Raw genomic sequence first — 20,379 nt, 5'->3', positions numbered from 1 at the left:
TTACAAAGCCAAACAACCTGCAACCACGCACTCCCATCCCATGGCCTTTTGCAGACAGGCCTCATTTCTCTAGCTCACACCCTAACTGCCAACACCCCTTCCCCTTCTCTCTCTGTCTCTCTCTCTCTGTCTCTCTCTCTCATTCTCTCTCTCTCGCAAATAGATACTTTACTTCCCAGGTGCAACAAAACAAGCCTTCTCGAGCTGGCAGATATGGGAAGGAAGGAAGGAAGGGCCAGTTTGGAAACTCAACTCAATTACCATAAATCCCCTGCTAAGGGTTATGGGAGGGAGGAATGAAGGAACTTTGCTTCAGGGAAAGGGCTGCTGCTGCTTCAGCATGTGAGGAGCGCAGCCACACGTTTCACCTTCTTCAGTATGTTGGTTTACAGGATGAGAGAGATCCTGAAACCTCACTCTAATAGGCTGAGGTGCTGTGCTCGGTGGCCTGCTGGGACCAAGGCCCGTCAGGGCAAGGCGAATAGGCCTTTGTCAGGCCTTCGTCAGGGCTTTGTCGGGGAGGGGCCAGGAGCCCTGCTCGCTTCAATCCCCTCACCGATAGACAGTTGCAGAAACTAGGATGCAAGAACCTTTCCTGGATGGGGTTTTGATTTTCACGAAAAGTGTGTCAGCTTTGCTTTCAGCATGAGTCTGATTTCCAAAAAATGCATTTTGAACAATTTAAAGATTTGATCTGCGTTGGCCGGGAATCGAACCCGGGTCAACTGCTTGGAAGGCAGCTATGCTCACCACTATACCACCAACGCCTGCCTGTCTGGGCTATCTGATGGAGCGGCCCTTAGAAATAAGAATAAGTCATTGGCTGGGAATGAAAAAAGCTTGCGTTTGACGCAGAAGCAGTTCGCATCATGAGGTCTTGCCGGTCAGCCCAACATTTCCCCGGGACCCCTTAAAAAAGGAGCTTGGTTTTAAGTTTGGTTTGATTGAACAGTACATTTTGTTGGCTGGGCTGGGACCCTCTCCTATTTAGCGCAAGAGTGGAACGAGGCAGCAAGTTCAAGGAATGACATTGCATCCAGGCACTTACAGCTCTTTGTGCCCTAATGCCATGACACAAAAACATAATTTGAAAAAAGTTAGCAGAGGATGGTTTCGATCCATCGACCTCTGGGTTATGGGCCCAGCACGCTTCCGCTGCGCCACTCTGCTGGTTGGAGAACAAGAGCTTTTCTGGGCTTTTACAGCCTACAAACCGACAACCCTAGACCCAGTTTCGAGTGAAGCGGGCAGTAGGCCTTACAAAGCCAAACAACCTGCAACCACGCACTCCCATCCCATGGCCTTTTGCAGACAGGCCTCATTTCTCTAGCTCACACCCTAACTGCCAACACCCCTTCCCCTTCTCTCTCTGTCTCTCTCTCTCTGTCTCTCTCTCTCATTCTCTCTCTCTCGCAAATAGATACTTTACTTCCCAGGTGCAACAAAACAAGCCTTCTCGAGCTGGCAGATATGGGAAGGAAGGAAGGAAGGGCCAGTTTGGAAACTCAACTCAATTACCATAAATCCCCTGCTAAGGGTTATGGGAGGGAGGAATGAAGGAACTTTGCTTCAGGGAAAGGGCTGCTGCTGCTTCAGCATGTGAGGAGCGCAGCCACACGTTTCACCTTCTTCAGTATGTTGGTTTACAGGATGAGAGAGATCCTGAAACCTCACTCTAATAGGCTGAGGTGCTGTGCTCGGTGGCCTGCTGGGACCAAGGCCCGTCAGGGCAAGGCGAATAGGCCTTTGTCAGGCCTTCGTCAGGGCTTTGTCGGGGAGGGGCCAGGAGCCCTGCTCGCTTCAATCCCCTCACCGATAGACAGTTGCAGAAACTAGGATGCAAGAACCTTTCCTGGATGGGGTTTTGATTTTCACGAAAAGTGTGTCAGCTTTGCTTTCAGCATGAGTCTGATTTCCAAAAAATGCATTTTGAACAATTTAAAGATTTGATCTGCGTTGGCCGGGAATCGAACCCGGGTCAACTGCTTGGAAGGCAGCTATGCTCACCACTATACCACCAACGCCTGCCTGTCTGGGCTATCTGATGGAGCGGCCCTTAGAAATAAGAATAAGTCATTGGCTGGGAATGAAAAAAGCTTGCGTTTGACGCAGAAGCAGTTCGCATCATGAGGTCTTGCCGGTCAGCCCAACATTTCCCCGGGACCCCTTAAAAAAGGAGCTTGGTTTTAAGTTTGGTTTGATTGAACAGTACATTTTGTTGGCTGGGCTGGGACCCTCTCCTATTTAGCGCAAGAGTGGAACGAGGCAGCAAGTTCAAGGAATGACATTGCATCCAGGCACTTACAGCTCTTTGTGCCCTAATGCCATGACACAAAAACATAATTTGAAAAAAGTTAGCAGAGGATGGTTTCGATCCATCGACCTCTGGGTTATGGGCCCAGCACGCTTCCGCTGCGCCACTCTGCTGGTTGGAGAACAAGAGCTTTTCTGGGCTTTTACAGCCTACAAACCGACAACCCTAGACCCAGTTTCGAGTGAAGCGGGCAGTAGGCCTTACAAAGCCAAACAACCTGCAACCACGCACTTCCATCCCATGGCCTTTTGCAGACAGGCCTCATTTCTCTAGCTCACACCCTAACTGCCAACACCCCTTCCCCTTCTCTCTCTGTCTCTCTCTCTCTGTCTCTCTCTCTCATTCTCTCTCTCTCGCAAATAGATACTTTACTTCCCAGGTGCAACAAAACAAGCCTTCTCGAGCTGGCAGATATGGGAAGGAAGGAAGGAAGGGCCAGTTTGGAAACTCAACTCAATTACCATAAATCCCCTGCTAAGGGTTATGGGAGGGAGGAATGAAGGAACTTTGCTTCAGGGAAAGGGCTGCTGCTGCTTCAGCATGTGAGGAGCGCAGCCACACGTTTCACCTTCTTCAGTATGTTGGTTTACAGGATGAGAGAGATCCTGAAACCTCACTCTAATAGGCTGAGGTGCTGTGCTCGGTGGCCTGCTGGGACCAAGGCCCGTCAGGGCAAGGCGAATAGGCCTTTGTCAGGCCTTCGTCAGGGCTTTGTCGGGGAGGGGCCAGGAGCCCTGCTCGCTTCAATCCCCTCACCGATAGACAGTTGCAGAAACTAGGATGCAAGAACCTTTCCTGGATGGGGTTTTGATTTTCACGAAAAGTGTGTCAGCTTTGCTTTCAGCATGAGTCTGATTTCCAAAAAATGCATTTTGAACAATTTAAAGATTTGATCTGCGTTGGCCGGGAATCGAACCCGGGTCAACTGCTTGGAAGGCAGCTATGCTCACCACTATACCACCAACGCCTGCCTGTCTGGGCTATCTGATGGAGCGGCCCTTAGAAATAAGAATAAGTCATTGGCTGGGAATGAAAAAAGCTTGCGTTTGACGCAGAAGCAGTTCGCATCATGAGGTCTTGCCGGTCAGCCCAACATTTCCCCGGGACCCCTTAAAAAAGGAGCTTGGTTTTAAGTTTGGTTTGATTGAACAGTACATTTTGTTGGCTGGGCTGGGACCCTCTCCTATTTAGCGCAAGAGTGGAACGAGGCAGCAAGTTCAAGGAATGACATTGCATCCAGGCACTTACAGCTCTTTGTGCCCTAATGCCATGACACAAAAACATAATTTGAAAAAAGTTAGCAGAGGATGGTTTCGATCCATCGACCTCTGGGTTATGGGCCCAGCACGCTTCCGCTGCGCCACTCTGCTGGTTGGAGAACAAGAGCTTTTCTGGGCTTTTACAGCCTACAAACCGACAACCCTAGACCCAGTTTCGAGTGAAGCGGGCAGTAGGCCTTACAAAGCCAAACAACCTGCAACCACGCACTCCCATCCCATGGCCTTTTGCAGACAGGCCTCATTTCTCTAGCTCACACCCTAACTGCCAACACCCCTTCCCCTTCTCTCTCTGTCTCTCTCTCTCTGTCTCTCTCTCTCATTCTCTCTCTCTCGCAAATAGATACTTTACTTCCCAGGTGCAACAAAACAAGCCTTCTCGAGCTGGCAGATATGGGAAGGAAGGAAGGAAGGGCCAGTTTGGAAACTCAACTCAATTACCATAAATCCCCTGCTAAGGGTTATGGGAGGGAGGAATGAAGGAACTTTGCTTCAGGGAAAGGGCTGCTGCTGCTTCAGCATGTGAGGAGCGCAGCCACACGTTTCACCTTCTTCAGTATGTTGGTTTACAGGATGAGAGAGATCCTGAAACCTCACTCTAATAGGCTGAGGTGCTGTGCTCGGTGGCCTGCTGGGACCAAGGCCCGTCAGGGCAAGGCGAATAGGCCTTTGTCAGGCCTTCGTCAGGGCTTTGTCGGGGAGGGGCCAGGAGCCCTGCTCGCTTCAATCCCCTCACCGATAGACAGTTGCAGAAACTAGGATGCAAGAACCTTTCCTGGATGGGGTTTTGATTTTCACGAAAAGTGTGTCAGCTTTGCTTTCAGCATGAGTCTGATTTCCAAAAAATGCATTTTGAACAATTTAAAGATTTGATCTGCGTTGGCCGGGAATCGAACCCGGGTCAACTGCTTGGAAGGCAGCTATGCTCACCACTATACCACCAACGCCTGCCTGTCTGGGCTATCTGATGGAGCGGCCCTTAGAAATAAGAATAAGTCATTGGCTGGGAATGAAAAAAGCTTGCGTTTGACGCAGAAGCAGTTCGCATCATGAGGTCTTGCCGGTCAGCCCAACATTTCCCCGGGACCCCTTAAAAAAGGAGCTTGGTTTTAAGTTTGGTTTGATTGAACAGTACATTTTGTTGGCTGGGCTGGGACCCTCTCCTATTTAGCGCAAGAGTGGAACGAGGCAGCAAGTTCAAGGAATGACATTGCATCCAGGCACTTACAGCTCTTTGTGCCCTAATGCCATGACACAAAAACATAATTTGAAAAAAGTTAGCAGAGGATGGTTTCGATCCATCGACCTCTGGGTTATGGGCCCAGCACGCTTCCGCTGCGCCACTCTGCCGGTTGGAGAACAAGAGCTTTTCTGGGCTTTTACAGCCTACAAACCGACAACCCTAGACCCAGTTTCGAGTGAAGCGGGCAGTAGGCCTTACAAAGCCAAACAACCTGCAACCACGCACTCCCATCCCATGGCCTTTTGCAGACAGGCCTCATTTCTCTAGCTCACACCCTAACTGCCAACACCCCTTCCCCTTCTCTCTCTGTCTCTCTCTCTCTGTCTCTCTCTCTCATTCTCTCTCTCTCGCAAATAGATACTTTACTTCCCAGGTGCAACAAAACAAGCCTTCTCGAGCTGGCAGATATGGGAAGGAAGGAAGGAAGGGCCAGTTTGGAAACTCAACTCAATTACCATAAATCCCCTGCTAAGGGTTATGGGAGGGAGGAATGAAGGAACTTTGCTTCAGGGAAAGGGCTGCTGCTGCTTCAGCATGTGAGGAGCGCAGCCACACGTTTCACCTTCTTCAGTATGTTGGTTTACAGGATGAGAGAGATCCTGAAACCTCACTCTAATAGGCTGAGGTGCTGTGCTCGGTGGCCTGCTGGGACCAAGGCCCGTCAGGGCAAGGCGAATAGGCCTTTGTCAGGCCTTCGTCAGGGCTTTGTCGGGGAGGGGCCAGGAGCCCTGCTCGCTTCAATCCCCTCACCGATAGACAGTTGCAGAAAGTAGGATGCAAGAACCTTTCCTGGATGGGGTTTTGATTTTCACGAAAAGTGTGTCAGCTTTGCTTTCAGCATGAGTCTGATTTCCAAAAAATGCATTTTGAACAATTTAAAGATTTGATCTTCGTTGGCCGGGAATCGAACCCGGGTCAACTGCTTGGAAGGCAGCTATGCTCACCACTATACCACCAACGCCTGCCTGTCTGGGCTATCTGATGGAGCGGCCCTTAGAAATAAGAATAAGTCATTGGCTGGGAATGAAAAAAGCTTGCGTTTGACGCAGAAGCAGTTCGCATCATGAGGTCTTGCCGGTCAGCCCAACATTTCCCCGGGACCCCTTAAAAAAGGAGCTTGGTTTTAAGTTTGGTTTGATTGAACAGTACATTTTGTTGGCTGGGCTGGGACCCTCTCCTATTTAGCGCAAGAGTGGAACGAGGCAGCAAGTTCAAGGAATGACATTGCATCCAGGCACTTACAGCTCTTTGTGCCCTAATGCCATGACACAAAAACATAATTTGAAAAAAGTTAGCAGAGGATGGTTTCGATCCATCGACCTCTGGGTTATGGGCCCAGCACGCTTCCGCTGCGCCACTCTGCTGGTTGGAGAACAAGAGCTTTTCTGGGCTTTTACAGCCTACAAACCGACAACCCTAGACCCAGTTTCGAGTGAAGCGGGCAGTAGGCCTTACAAAGCCAAACAACCTGCAACCACGCACTCCCATCCCATGGCCTTTTGCAGACAGGCCTCATTTCTCTAGCTCACACCCTAACTGCCAACACCCCTTCCCCTTCTCTCTCTGTCTCTCTCTCTCTGTCTCTCTCTCTCATTCTCTCTCTCTCGCAAATAGATACTTTACTTCCCAGGTGCAACAAAACAAGCCTTCTCGAGCTGGCAGATATGGGAAGGAAGGAAGGAAGGGCCAGTTTGGAAACTCAACTCAATTACCATAAATCCCCTGCTAAGGGTTATGGGAGGGAGGAATGAAGGAACTTTGCTTCAGGGAAAGGGCTGCTGCTGCTTCAGCATGTGAGGAGCGCAGCCACACGTTTCACCTTCTTCAGTATGTTGGTTTACAGGATGAGAGAGATCCTGAAACCTCACTCTAATAGGCTGAGGTGCTGTGCTCGGTGGCCTGCTGGGACCAAGGCCCGTCAGGGCAAGGCGAATAGGCCTTTGTCAGGCCTTCGTCAGGGCTTTGTCGGGGAGGGGCCAGGAGCCCTGCTCGCTTCAATCCCCTCACCGATAGACAGTTGCAGAAACTAGGATGCAAGAACCTTTCCTGGATGGGGTTTTGATTTTCACGAAAAGTGTGTCAGCTTTGCTTTCAGCATGAGTCTGATTTCCAAAAAATGCATTTTGAACAATTTAAAGATTTGATCTGCGTTGGCCGGGAATCGAACCCGGGTCAACTGCTTGGAAGGCAGCTATGCTCACCACTATACCACCAACGCCTGCCTGTCTGGGCTATCTGATGGAGCGGCCCTTAGAAATAAGAATAAGTCATTGGCTGGGAATGAAAAAAGCTTGCGTTTGACGCAGAAGCAGTTCGCATCATGAGGTCTTGCCGGTCAGCCCAACATTTCCCCGGGACCCCTTAAAAAAGGAGCTTGGTTTTAAGTTTGGTTTGATTGAACAGTACATTTTGTTGGCTGGGCTGGGACCCTCTCCTATTTAGCGCAAGAGTGGAACGAGGCAGCAAGTTCAAGGAATGACATTGCATCCAGGCACTTACAGCTCTTTGTGCCCTAATGCCATGACACAAAAACATAATTTGAAAAAACTTAGCAGAGGATGGTTTCGATCCATCGACCTCTGGGTTATGGGCCCAGCACGCTTCCGCTGCGCCACTCTGCTGGTTGGAGAACAAGAGCTTTTCTGGGCTTTTACAGCCTACAAACCGACAACCCTAGACCCAGTTTCGAGTGAAGCGGGCAGTAGGCCTTACAAAGCCAAACAACCTGCAACCACGCACTCCCATCCCATGGCCTTTTGCAGACAGGCCTCATTTCTCTAGCTCACACCCTAACTGCCAACACCCCTTCCCCTTCTCTCTCTGTCTCTCTCTCTCTGTCTCTCTCTCTCATTCTCTCTCTCTCGCAAATAGATACTTTACTTCCCAGGTGCAACAAAACAAGCCTTCTCGAGCTGGCAGATATGGGAAGGAAGGAAGGAAGGGCCAGTTTGGAAACTCAACTCAATTACCATAAATCCCCTGCTAAGGGTTATGGGAGGGAGGAATGAAGGAACTTTGCTTCAGGGAAAGGGCTGCTGCTGCTTCAGCATGTGAGGAGCGCAGCCACACGTTTCACCTTCTTCAGTATGTTGGTTTACAGGATGAGAGAGATCCTGAAACCTCACTCTAATAGGCTGAGGTGCTGTGCTCGGTGGCCTGCTGGGACCAAGGCCCGTCAGGGCAAGGCGAATAGGCCTTTGTCAGGCCTTCGTCAGGGCTTTGTCGGGGAGGGGCCAGGAGCCCTGCTCGCTTCAATACCCTCACCGATAGACAGTTGCAGAAACTAGGATGCAAGAACCTTTCCTGGATGGGGTTTTGATTTTCACGAAAAGTGTGTCAGCTTTGCTTTCAGCATGAGTCTGATTTCCAAAAAATGCATTTCGAACAATTTAAAGATTTGATCTGCGTTGGCCGGGAATCGAACCCGGGTCAACTGCTTGGAAGGCAGCTATGCTCACCACTATACCACCAACGCCTGCCTGTCTGGGCTATCTGATGGAGCGGCCCTTAGAAATAAGAATAAGTCATTGGCTGGGAATGAAAAAAGCTTGCGTTTGACGCAGAAGCAGTTCGCATCATGAGGTCTTGCCGGTCAGCCCAACATTTCCCCGGGACCCCTTAAAAAAGGAGCTTGGTTTTAAGTTTGGTTTGATTGAACAGTACATTTTGTTGGCTGGGCTGGGACCCTCTCCTATTTAGCGCAAGAGTGGAACGAGGCAGCAAGTTCAAGGAATGACATTGCATCCAGGCACTTACAGCTCTTTGTGCCCTAATGCCATGACACAAAAACATAATTTGAAAAAAGTTAGCAGAGGATGGTTTCGATCCATCGACCTCTGGGTTATGGGCCCAGCACGCTTCCGCTGCGCCACTCTGCTGGTAGGAGAACAAGAGCTTTTCTGGGCTTTTACAGCCTACAAACCGACAACCCTAGACCCAGTTTCGAGTGAAGCGGGCAGTAGGCCTTACAAAGCCAAACAACCTGCAACCACGCACTCCCATCCCATGGCCTTTTGCAGACAGGCCTCATTTCTCTAGCTCACACCCTAACTGCCAACACCCCTTCCCCTTCTCTCTCTGTCTCTCTCTCTCTGTCTCTCTCTCTCATTCTCTCTCTCTCGCAAATAGATACTTTACTTCCCAGGTGCAACAAAACAAGCCTTCTCGAGCTGGCAGATATGGGAAGGAAGGAAGGAAGGGCCAGTTTGGAAACTCAACTCAATTACCATAAATCCCCTGCTAAGGGTTATGGGAGGGAGGAATGAAGGAACTTTGCTTCAGGGAAAGGGCTGCTGCTGCTTCAGCATGTGAGGAGCGCAGCCACACGTTTCACCTTCTTCAGTATGTTGGTTTACAGGATGAGAGAGATCCTGAAACCTCACTCTAATAGGCTGAGGTGCTGTGCTCGGTGGCCTGCTGGGACCAAGGCCCGTCAGGGCAAGGCGAATAGGCCTTTGTCAGGCCTTCGTCAGGGCTTTGTCGGGGAGGGGCCAGGAGCCCTGCTCGCTTCAATCCCCTCACCGATAGACAGTTGCAGAAACTAGGATGCAAGAACCTTTCCTGGATGGGGTTTTGATTTTCACGAAAAGTGTGTCAGCTTTGCTTTCAGCATGAGTCTGATTTCCAAAAAATGCATTTTGAACAATTTAAAGATTTGATCTGCGTTGGCCAGGAATCGAACCCGGGTCAACTGCTTGGAAGGCAGCTATGGTCACCACTATACCACCAACGCCTGCCTGTCTGGGCTATCTGATGGAGCGGCCCTTAGAAATAAGAATAAGTCATTGGCTGGGAATGAAAAAAGCTTGCGTTTGACGCAGAAGCAGTTCGCATCATGAGGTCTTGCCGGTCAGCCCAACATTTCCCCGGGACCCCTTAAAAAAGGAGCTTGGTTTTAAGTTTGGTTTGATTGAACAGTACATTTTGTTGGCTGGGCTGGGACCCTCTCCTATTTAGCGCAAGAGTGGAACGAGGCAGCAAGTTCAAGGAATGACATTGCATCCAGGCACTTACAGCTCTTTGTGCCCTAATGCCATGACACAAAAACATAATTTGAAAAAAGTTAGCAGAGGATGGTTTCGATCCATCGACCTCTGGGTTATGGGCCCAGCACGCTTCCGCTGCGCCACTCTGCTGGTTGGAGAACAAGAGCTTTTCTGGGCTTTTACAGCCTACAAACCGACAACCCTAGACCCAGTTTCGAGTGAAGCGGGCAGTAGGCCTTACAAAGCCAAACAACCTGCAACCACGCACTCCCATCCCATGGCCTTTTGCAGACAGGCCTCATTTCTCTAGCTCACACCCTAACTGCCAACACCCCTTCCCCTTCTCTCTCTGTCTCTCTCTCTCTGTCTCTCTCTCTCATTCTCTCTCTCTCGCAAATAGATACTTTACTTCCCAGGTGCAACAAAACAAGCCTTCTCGAGCTGGCAGATATGGGAAGGAAGGAAGGAAGGGCCAGTTTGGAAACTCAACTCAATTACCATAAATCCCCTGCTAAGGGTTATGGGAGGGAGGAATGAAGGAACTTTGCTTCAGGGAAAGGGCTGCTGCTGCTTCAGCATGTGAGGAGCGCAGCCACACGTTTCACCTTCTTCAGTATGTTGGTTTACAGGATGAGAGAGATCCTGAAACCTCACTCTAATAGGCTGAGGTGCTGTGCTCGGTGGCCTGCTGGGACCAAGGCCCGTCAGGGCAAGGCGAATAGGCCTTTGTCAGGCCTTCGTCAGGGCTTTGTCGGGGAGGGGCCAGGAGCCCTGCTCGCTTCAATCCCCTCACCGATAGACAGTTGCAGAAACTAGGATGCAAGAACCTTTCCTGGATGGGGTTTTGATTTTCACGAAAAGTGTGTCAGCTTTGCTTTCAGCATGAGTCTGATTTCCAAAAAATGCATTTTGAACAATTTAAAGATTTGATCTGCGTTGGCCGGGAATCGAACCCGGGTCAACTGCTTGGAAGGCAGCTATGCTCACCACTATACCACCAACGCCTGCCTGTCTGGGCTATCTGATGGAGCGGCCCTTAGAAATAAGAATAAGTCATTGGCTGGGAATGAAAAAAGCTTGCGTTTGACGCAGAAGCAGTTCGCATCATGAGGTCTTGCCGGTCAGCCCAACATTTCCCCGGGACCCCTTAAAAAAGGAGCTTGGTTTTAAGTTTGGTTTGATTGAACAGTACATTTTGTTGGCTGGGCTGGGACCCTCTCCTATTTAGCGCAAGAGTGGAACGAGGCAGCAAGTTCAAGGAATGACATTGCATCCAGGCACTTACAGCTCTTTGTGCCCTAATGCCATGACACAAAAACATAATTTGAAAAAAGTTAGCAGAGGATGGTTTCGATCCATCGACCTCTGGGTTATGGGCCCAGCACGCTTCCGCTGCGCCACTCTGCTGGTTGGAGAACAAGAGCTTTTCTGGGCTTTTACAGCCTACAAACCGACAACCCTAGACCCAGTTTCGAGTGAAGCGGGCAGTAGGCCTTACAAAGCCAAACAACCTGCAACCACGCACTCCCATCCCATGGCCTTTTGCAGACAGGCCTCATTTCTCTAGCTCACACCCTAACTGCCAACACCCCTTCCCCTTCTCTCTCTGTCTCTCTCTCTCTGTCTCTCTCTCTCATTCTCTCTCTCTCGCAAATAGATACTTTACTTCCCAGGTGCAACAAAACAAGCCTTCTCGAGCTGGCAGATATGGGAAGGAAGGAAGGAAGGGCCAGTTTGGAAACTCAACTCAATTACCATAAATCCCCTGCTAAGGGTTATGGGAGGGAGGAATGAAGGAACTTTGCTTCAGGGAAAGGGCTGCTGCTGCTTCAGCATGTGAGGAGCGCAGCCACACGTTTCACCTTCTTCAGTATGTTGGTTTACAGGATGAGAGAGATCCTGAAACCTCACTCTAATAGGCTGAGGTGCTGTGCTCGGTGGCCTGCTGGGACCAAGGCCCGTCAGGGCAAGGCGAATAGGCCTTTGTCAGGCCTTCGTCAGGGCTTTGTCGGGGAGGGGCCAGGAGCCCTGCTCGCTTCAATCCCCTCACCGATAGACAGTTGCAGAAACTAGGATGCAAGAACCTTTCCTGGATGGGGTTTTGATTTTCACGAAAAGTGTGTCAGCTTTGCTTTCAGCATGAGTCTGATTTCCAAAAAATGCATTTTGAACAATTTAAAGATTTGATCTGCGTTGGCCGGGAATCGAACCCGGGTCAACTGCTTGGAAGGCAGCTATGCTCACCACTATACCACCAACGCCTGCCTGTCTGGGCTATCTGATGGAGCGGCCCTTAGAAATAAGAATAAGTCATTGGCTGGGAATGAAAAAAGCTTGCGTTTGACGCAGAAGCAGTTCGCATCATGAGGTCTTGCCGGTCAGCCCAACATTTCCCCGGGACCCCTTAAAAAAGGAGCTTGGTTTTAAGTTTGGTTTGATTGAACAGTACATTTTGTTGGCTGGGCTGGGACCCTCTCCTATTTAGCGCAAGAGTGGAACGAGGCAGCAAGTTCAAGGAATGACATTGCATCCAGGCACTTACAGCTCTTTGTGCCCTAATGCCATGACACAAAAACATAATTTGAAAAAAGTTAGCAGAGGATGGTTTCGATCCATCGACCTCTGGGTTATGGGCCCAGCACGCTTCCGCTGCGCCACTCTGCTGGTTGGAGAACAAGAGCTTTTCTGGGCTTTTACAGCCTACAAACCGACAACCCTAGACCCAGTTTCGAGTGAAGCGGGCAGTAGGCCTTACAAAGCCAAACAACCTGCAACCACGCACTCCCATCCCATGGCCTTTTGCAGACAGGCCTCATTTCTCTAGCTCACACCCTAACTGCCAACACCCCTTCCCCTTCTCTCTCTGTCTCTCTCTCTCTGTCTCTCTCTCTCATTCTCTCTCTCTCGCAAATAGATACTTTACTTCCCAGGTGCAACAAAACAAGCCTTCTCGAGCTGGCAGATATGGGAAGGAAGGAAGGAAGGGCCAGTTTGGAAACTCAACTCAATTACCATAAATCCCCTGCTAAGGGTTATGGGAGGGAGGAATGAAGGAACTTTGCTTCAGGGAAAGGGCTGCTGCTGCTTCAGCATGTGAGGAGCGCAGCCACACGTTTCACCTTCTTCAGTATGTTGGTTTACAGGATGAGAGAGATCCTGAAACCTCACTCTAATAGGCTGAGGTGCTGTGCTCGGTGGCCTGCTGGGACCAAGGCCCGTCAGGGCAAGGCGAATAGGCCTTTGTCAGGCCTTCGTCAGGGCTTTGTCGGGGAGGGGCCAGGAGCCCTGCTCGCTTCAATCCCCTCACCGATAGACAGTTGCAGAAACTAGGATGCAAGAACCTTTCCTGGATGGGGTTTTGATTTTCACGAAAAGTGTGTCAGCTTTGCTTTCAGCATGAGTCTGATTTCCAAAAAATGCATTTTGAACAATTTAAAGATTTGATCTGCGTTGGCCGGGAATCGAACCCGGGTCAACTGCTTGGAAGGCAGCTATGCTCACCACTATACCACCAACGCCTGCCTGTCTGGGCTATCTGATGGAGCGGCCCTTAGAAATAAGAATAAGTCATTGGCTGGGAATGAAAAAAGCTTGCGTTTGACGCAGAAGCAGTTCGCATCATGAGGTCTTGCCGGTCAGCCCAACATTTCCCCGGGACCCCTTAAAAAAGGAGCTTGGTTTTAAGTTTGGTTTGATTGAACAGTACATTTTGTTGGCTGGGCTGGGACCCTCTCCTATTTAGCGCAAGAGTGGAACGAGGCAGCAAGTTCAAGGAATGACATTGCATCCAGGCACTTACAGCTCTTTGTGCCCTAATGCCATGACACAAAAACATAATTTGAAAAAAGTTAGCAGAGGATGGTTTCGATCCATCGACCTCTGGGTTATGGGCCCAGCACGCTTCCGCTGCGCCACTCTGCTGGTTGGAGAACAAGAGCTTTTCTGGGCTTTTACAGCCTACAAACCGACAACCCTAGACCCAGTTTCGAGTGAAGCGGGCAGTAGGCCTTACAAAGCCAAACAACCTGCAACCACGCACTCCCATCCCATGGCCTTTTGCAGACAGGCCTCATTTCTCTAGCTCACACCCTAACTGCCAACACCCCTTCCCCTTCTCTCTCTGTCTCTCTCTCTCTGTCTCTCTCTCTCATTCTCTCTCTCTCGCAAATAGATACTTTACTTCCCAGGTGCAACAAAACAAGCCTTCTCGAGCTGGCAGATATGGGAAGGAAGGAAGGAAGGGCCAGTTTGGAAACTCAACTCAATTACCATAAATCCCCTGCTAAGGGTTATGGGAGGGAGGAATGAAGGAACTTTGCTTCAGGGAAAGGGCTGCTGCTGCTTCAGCATGTGAGGAGCGCAGCCACACGTTTCACCTTCTTCAGTATGTTGGTTTACAGGATGAGAGAGATCCTGAAACCTCACTCTAATAGGCTGAGGTGCTGTGCTCGGTGGCCTGCTGGGACCAAGGCCCGTCAGGGCAAGGCGAATAGGCCTTTGTCAGGCCTTCGTCAGGGCTTTGTCGGGGAGGGGCCAGGAGCCCTGCTCGCTTCAATACCCTCACCGATAGACAGTTGCAGAAACTAGGATGCAAGAACCTTTCCTGGATGGGGTTTTGATTTTCACGAAAAGTGTGTCAGCTTTGCTTTCAGCATGAGTCTGATTTCCAAAAAATGCATTTTGAACAATTTAAAGATTTGATCTGCGTTGGCCGGGTCAACTGCTTGGAAGGCAGCTATGCTCACCACTATACCACCAACGCCTGCCTGTCTGGGCTATCTGATGGAGCGGCCCTTAGAAATAAGAATAAGTCATTGGCTGGGAATGAAAAAAGCTTGCGTTTGACGCAGAAGCAGTTCGCATCATGAGGTCTTGCCGGTCAGCCCAACATTTCCCCGGGACCCCTTAAAAAAGGAGCTTGGTTTTAAGTTTGGTTTGATTGAACAGTACATTTTGTTGGCTGGGCTGGGACCCTCTCCTATTTAGCGCAAGAGTGGAACGAGGCAGCAAGTTCAAGGAATGACATTGCATCCAGGCACTTACAGCTCTTTGTGCCCTAATGCCATGACACAAAAACATAATTTGAAAAAAGTTAGCAGAGGATGGTTTCGATCCATCGACCTCTGGGTTATGGGCCCAGCACGCTTCCGCTGCGCCACTCTGCTGGTTGGAGAACAAGAGCTTTTCTGGGCTTTTACAGCCTACAAACCGACAACCCTAGACCCAGTTTCGAGTGAAGCGGGCAGTAGGCCTTACAAAGCCAAACAACCTGCAACCACGCACTCCCATCCCATGGCCTTTTGCAGACAGGCCTCATTTCTCTAGCTCACACCCTAACTGCCAACACCCCTTCCCCTTCTCTCTCTGTCTCTCTCTCTCTGTCTCTCTCTCTCATTCTCTCTCTCTCGCAAATAGATACTTTACTTCCCAGGTGCAACAAAACAAGCCTTCTCGAGCTGGCAGATATGGGAAGGAAGGAAGGAAGGGCCAGTTTGGAAACTCAACTCAATTACCATAAATCCCCTGCTAAGGGTTATGGGAGGGAGGAATGAAGGAACTTTGCTTCAGGGAAAGGGCTGCTGCTGCTTCAGCATGTGAGGAGCGCAGCCACACGTTTCACCTTCTTCAGTATGTTGGTTTACAGGATGAGAGAGATCCTGAAACCTCACTCTAATAGGCTGAGGTGCTGTGCTCGGTGGCCTGCTGGGACCAAGGCCCGTCAGGGCAAGGCGAATAGGCCTTTGTCAGGCCTTCGTCAGGGCTTTGTCGGGGAGGGGCCAGGAGCCCTGCTCGCTTCAATACCCTCACCGATAGACAGTTGCAGAAACTAGGATGCAAGAACCTTTCCTGGATGGGGTTTTGATTTTCACGAAAAGTGTGTCAGCTTTGCTTTCAGCATGAGTCTGATTTCCAAAAAATGCATTTTGAACAATTTAAAGATTTGATCTGCGTTGGCCGGGTCAACTGCTTGGAAGGCAGCTATGCTCACCACTATACCACCAACGCCTGCCTGTCTGGGCTATCTGATGGAGCGGCCCTTAGAAATAAGAATAAGTCATTGGCTGGGAATGAAAAAAGCTTGCGTTTGACGCAGAAGCAGTTCGCATCATGAGGTCTTGCCGGTCAGCCCAACATTTCCCCGGGACCCCTTAAAAAAGGAGCTTGGTTTTAAGTTTGGTTTGATTGAACAGTACATTTTGTTGGCTGGGCTGGGACCCTCTCCTATTTAGCGCAAGAGTGGAACGAGGCAGCAAGTTCAAGGAATGACATTGCATCCAGGCACTTACAGCTCTTTGTGCCCTAATGCCATGACACAAAAACATAATTTGAAAAAAGTTAGCAGAGGATGGTTTCGATCCATCGACCTCTGGGTTATGGGCCCAGCACGCTTCCGCTGCGCCACTCTGCTGGTTGGAGAACAAGAGCTTTTCTGGGCTTTTACAGCCTACAAACCGACAACCCTAGACCCAGTTTCGAGTGAAGCGGGCAGTAGGCCTTACAAAGCCAAACAACCTGCAACCACGCACTCCCATCCCATGGCCTTTTGCAGACAGGCCTCATTTCTCTAGCTCACACCCTAACTGCCAACACCCCTTCCCCTTCTCTCTCTGTCTCTCTCTCTCTGTCTCTCTCTCTCATTCTCTCTCTCTCGCAAATAGATACTTTACTTCCCAGGTGCAACAAAACAAGCCTTCTCGAGCTGGCAGATATGGGAAGGAAGGAAGGAAGGGCCAGTTTGGAAACTCAACTCAATTACCATAAATCCCCTGCTAAGGGTTATGGGAGGGAGGAATGAAGGAACTTTGCTTCAGGGAAAGGGCTGCTGCTGCTTCAGCATGTGAGGAGCGCAGCCACACGTTTCACCTTCTTCAGTATGTTGGTTTACAGGATGAGAGAGATCCTGAAACCTCACTCTAATAGGCTGAGGTGCTGTGCTCGGTGGCCTGCTGGGACCAAGGCCCGTCAGGGCAAGGCGAATAGGCCTTTGTCAGGCCTTCGTCAGGGCTTTGTCGGGGAGGGGCCAGGAGCCCTGCTCGCTTCAATCCCCTCACCGATAGACAGTTGCAGAAAGTAGGATGCAAGAACCTTTCCTGGATGGGGTTTTGATTTTCACGAAAAGTGTGTCAGCTTTGCTTTCAGCATGAGTCTGATTTCCAAAAAATGCATTTTGAACAATTTAAAGATTTGATCTGCGTTGGCCGGGAATCGAACCCGGGTCAACTGCTTGGAAGGCAGCTATGCTCACCACTATACCACCAACGCCTGCCTGTCTGGGCTATCTGATGGAGCGGCCCTTAGAAATAAGAATAAGTCATTGGCTGGGAATGAAAAAAGCTTGCGTTTGACGCAGAAGCAGTTCGCATCATGAGGTCTTGCCGGTCAGCCCAACATTTCCCCGGGACCCCTTAAAAAAGGAGCTTGGTTTTAAGTTTGGTTTGATTGAACAGTACATTTTGTTGGCTGGGCTGGGACCCTCTCCTATTTAGCGCAAGAGTGGAACGAGGCAGCAAGTTCAAGGAATGACATTGCATCCAGGCACTTACAGCTCTTTGTGCCCTAATGCCATGACACAAAAACATAATTTGAAAAAAGTTAGCAGAGGATGGTTTCGATCCATCGACCTCTGGGTTATGGGCCCAGCACGCTGCCGCTGCGCCACTCTGCTGGTTGGAGAACAAGAGCTTTTCTGGGCTTTTACAGCCTACAAACCGACAACCCTAGACCCAGTTTCGAGTGAAGCGGGCAGTAGGCCTTACAAAGCCAAACAACCTGCAACCACGCACTCCCATCCCATGGCCTTTTGCAGACAGGCCTCATTTCTCTAGCTCACACCCTAACTGCCAACACCCCTTCCCCTTCTCTCTCTGTCTCTCTCTCTCTGTCTCTCTCTCTCATTCTCTCTCTCTCGCAAATAGATACTTTACTTCCCAGGTGCAACAAAACAAGCCTTCTCGAGCTGGCAGATATGGGAAGGAAGGAAGGAAGGGCCAGTTTGGAAACTCAACTCAATTACCATAAATCCCCTGCTAAGGGTTATGGGAGGGAGGAATGAAGGAACTTTGCTTCAGGGAAAGGGCTGCTGCTGCTTCAGCATGTGAGGAGCGCAGCCACACGTTTCACCTTCTTCAGTATGTTGGTTTACAGGATGAGAGAGATCCTGAAACCTCACTCTAATAGGCTGAGGTGCTGTGCTCGGTGGCCTGCTGGGACCAAGGCCCGTCAGGGCAAGGCGAATAGGCCTTTGTCAGGCCTTCGTCAGGGCTTTGTCGGGGAGGGGCCAGGAGCCCTGCTCGCTTCAATCCCCTCACCGATAGACAGTTGCAGAAACTAGGATGCAAGAACCTTTCCTGGATGGGGTTTTGATTTTCACGAAAAGTGTGTCAGCTTTGCTTTCAGCATGAGTCTGATTTCCAAAAAATGCATTTTGAACAATTTAAAGATTTGATCTGCGTTGGCCGGGAATCGAACCCGGGTCAACTGCTTGGAAGGCAGCTATGCTCACCACTATACCACCAACGCCTGCCTGTCTGGGCTATCTGATGGAGCGGCCCTTAGAAATAAGAATAAGTCATTGGCTGGGAATGAAAAAAGCTTGCGTTTGACGCAGAAGCAGTTCGCATCATGAGGTCTTGCCGGTCAGCCCACCATTTCCCCGGGACCCCTTAAAAAAGGAGCTTGGTTTTAAGTTTGGTTTGATTGAACAGTACATTTTGTTGGCTGGGCTGGGACCCTCTCCTATTTAGCGCAAGAGTGGAACGAGGCAGCAAGTTCAAGGAATGACATTGCATCCAGGCACTTACAGCTCTTTGTGCCCTAATGCCATGACACAAAAACATAATTTGAAAAAAGTTAGCAGAGGATGGTTTCGATCCATCGACCTCTGGGTTATGGGCCCAGCACGCTTCCGCTGCGCCACTCTGCTGGTTGGAGAACAAGAGCTTTTCTGGGCTTTTACAGCCTACAAACCGACAACCCTAGACCCAGTTTCGAGTGAAGCGGGCAGTAGGCCTTACAAAGCCAAACAACCTGCAACCACGCACTCCCATCCCATGGCCTTTTGCAGACAGGCCTCATTTCTCTAGCTCACACCCTAACTGCCAACACCCCTTCCCCTTCTCTCTCTGTCTCTCTCTCTCTGTCTCTCTCTCTCATTCTCTCTCTCTCGCAAATAGATACTTTACTTCCCAGGTGCAACAAAACAAGCCTTCTCGAGCTGGCAGATATGGGAAGGAAGGAAGGAAGGGCCAGTTTGGAAACTCAACTCAATTACCATAAATCCCCTGCTAAGGGTTATGGGAGGGAGGAATGAAGGAACTTTGCTTCAGGGAAAGGGCTGCTGCTGCTTCAGCATGTGAGGAGCGCAGCCACACGTTTCACCTTCTTCAGTATGTTGGTTTACAGGATGAGAGAGATCCTGAAACCTCACTCTAATAGGCTGAGGTGCTGTGCTCGGTGGCCTGCTGGGACCAAGGCCCGTCAGGGCAAGGCGAATAGGCCTTTGTCAGGCCTTCGTCAGGGCTTTGTCGGGGAGGGGCCAGGAGCCCTGCTCGCTTCAATCCCCTCACCGATAGACAGTTGCAGAAACTAGGATGCAAGAACCTTTCCTGGATGGGGTTTTGATTTTCACGAAAAGTGTGTCAGCTTTGCTTTCAGCATGAGTCTGATTTCCAAAAAATGCATTTTGAACAATTTAAAGATTTGATCTGCGTTGGCCGGGAATCGAACCCGGGTCAACTGCTTGGAAGGCAGCTATGCTCACCACTATACCACCAACGCCTGCCTGTCTGGGCTATCTGATGGAGCGGCCCTTAGAAATAAGAATAAGTCATTGGCTGGGAATGAAAAAAGCTTGCGTTTGACGCAGAAGCAGTTCGCATCATGAGGTCTTGCCGGTCAGCCCACCATTTCCCGGGGACCCCTTAAAAAAGGAGCTTGGTTTTAAGTTTGGTTTGATTGAACAGTACATTTTGTTGGCTGGGCTGGGACCCTCTCCTATTTAGCGCAAGAGTGGAACGAGGCAGCAAGTTCAAGGAATGACATTGCATCCAGGCACTTACAGCTCTTTGTGCCCTAATGCCATGACACAAAAACATAATTTGAAAAAAGTTAGCAGAGGATGGTTTCGATCCATCGACCTCTGGGTTATGGGCCCAGCACGCTTCCGCTGCGCCACTCTGCTGGTTGGAGAACAAGAGCTTTTCTGGGCTTTTACAGCCTACAAACCGACAACCCTAGACCCAGTTTCGAGTGAAGCGGGCAGTAGGCCTTACAAAGCCAAACAACCTGCAACCACGCACTCCCATCCCATGGCCTTTTGCAGACAGGCCTCATTTCTCTAGCTCACACCCTAACTGCCAACACCCCTTCCCCTTCTCTCTCTGTCTCTCTCTCTCTGTCTCTCTCTCTCATTCTCTCTCTCTCGCAAATAGATACTTTACTTCCCAGGTGCAACAAAACAAGCCTTCTCGAGCTGGCAGATATGGGAAGGAAGGAAGGAAGGGCCAGTTTGGAAACTCAACTCAATTACCATAAATCCCCTGCTAAGGGTTATGGGAGGGA

The 20,379-nt window shown here is 50.1% G+C and overlaps 1 non-coding gene across 1 annotated transcript; it reads right to left on the bottom strand.

The window, feature by feature from the left end:
* Nucleotides 1-4,869: 4,869 nt before the first annotated feature.
* On the bottom strand, nt 4,870-4,941 carry TRNAM-CAU (transfer RNA methionine (anticodon CAU)). Its single transcript has one exon. It is a non-coding gene; the product is annotated as a tRNA-Met (tRNA).
* Nucleotides 4,942-20,379: the final 15,438 nt, after the last annotated feature.

Source organism: Ambystoma mexicanum, chromosome 6q, assembly GCF_040938575.1.
Source record: "Ambystoma mexicanum isolate Mex_15411 chromosome 6q, UKY_AmexF1_1, whole genome shotgun sequence".
NCBI lineage: Eukaryota > Metazoa > Chordata > Amphibia > Caudata > Ambystomatidae > Ambystoma > Ambystoma mexicanum.
The sequence above is the reverse complement of the archived record's forward strand: the minus strand, read 5'-3'. Positions and strand labels throughout refer to the sequence as shown.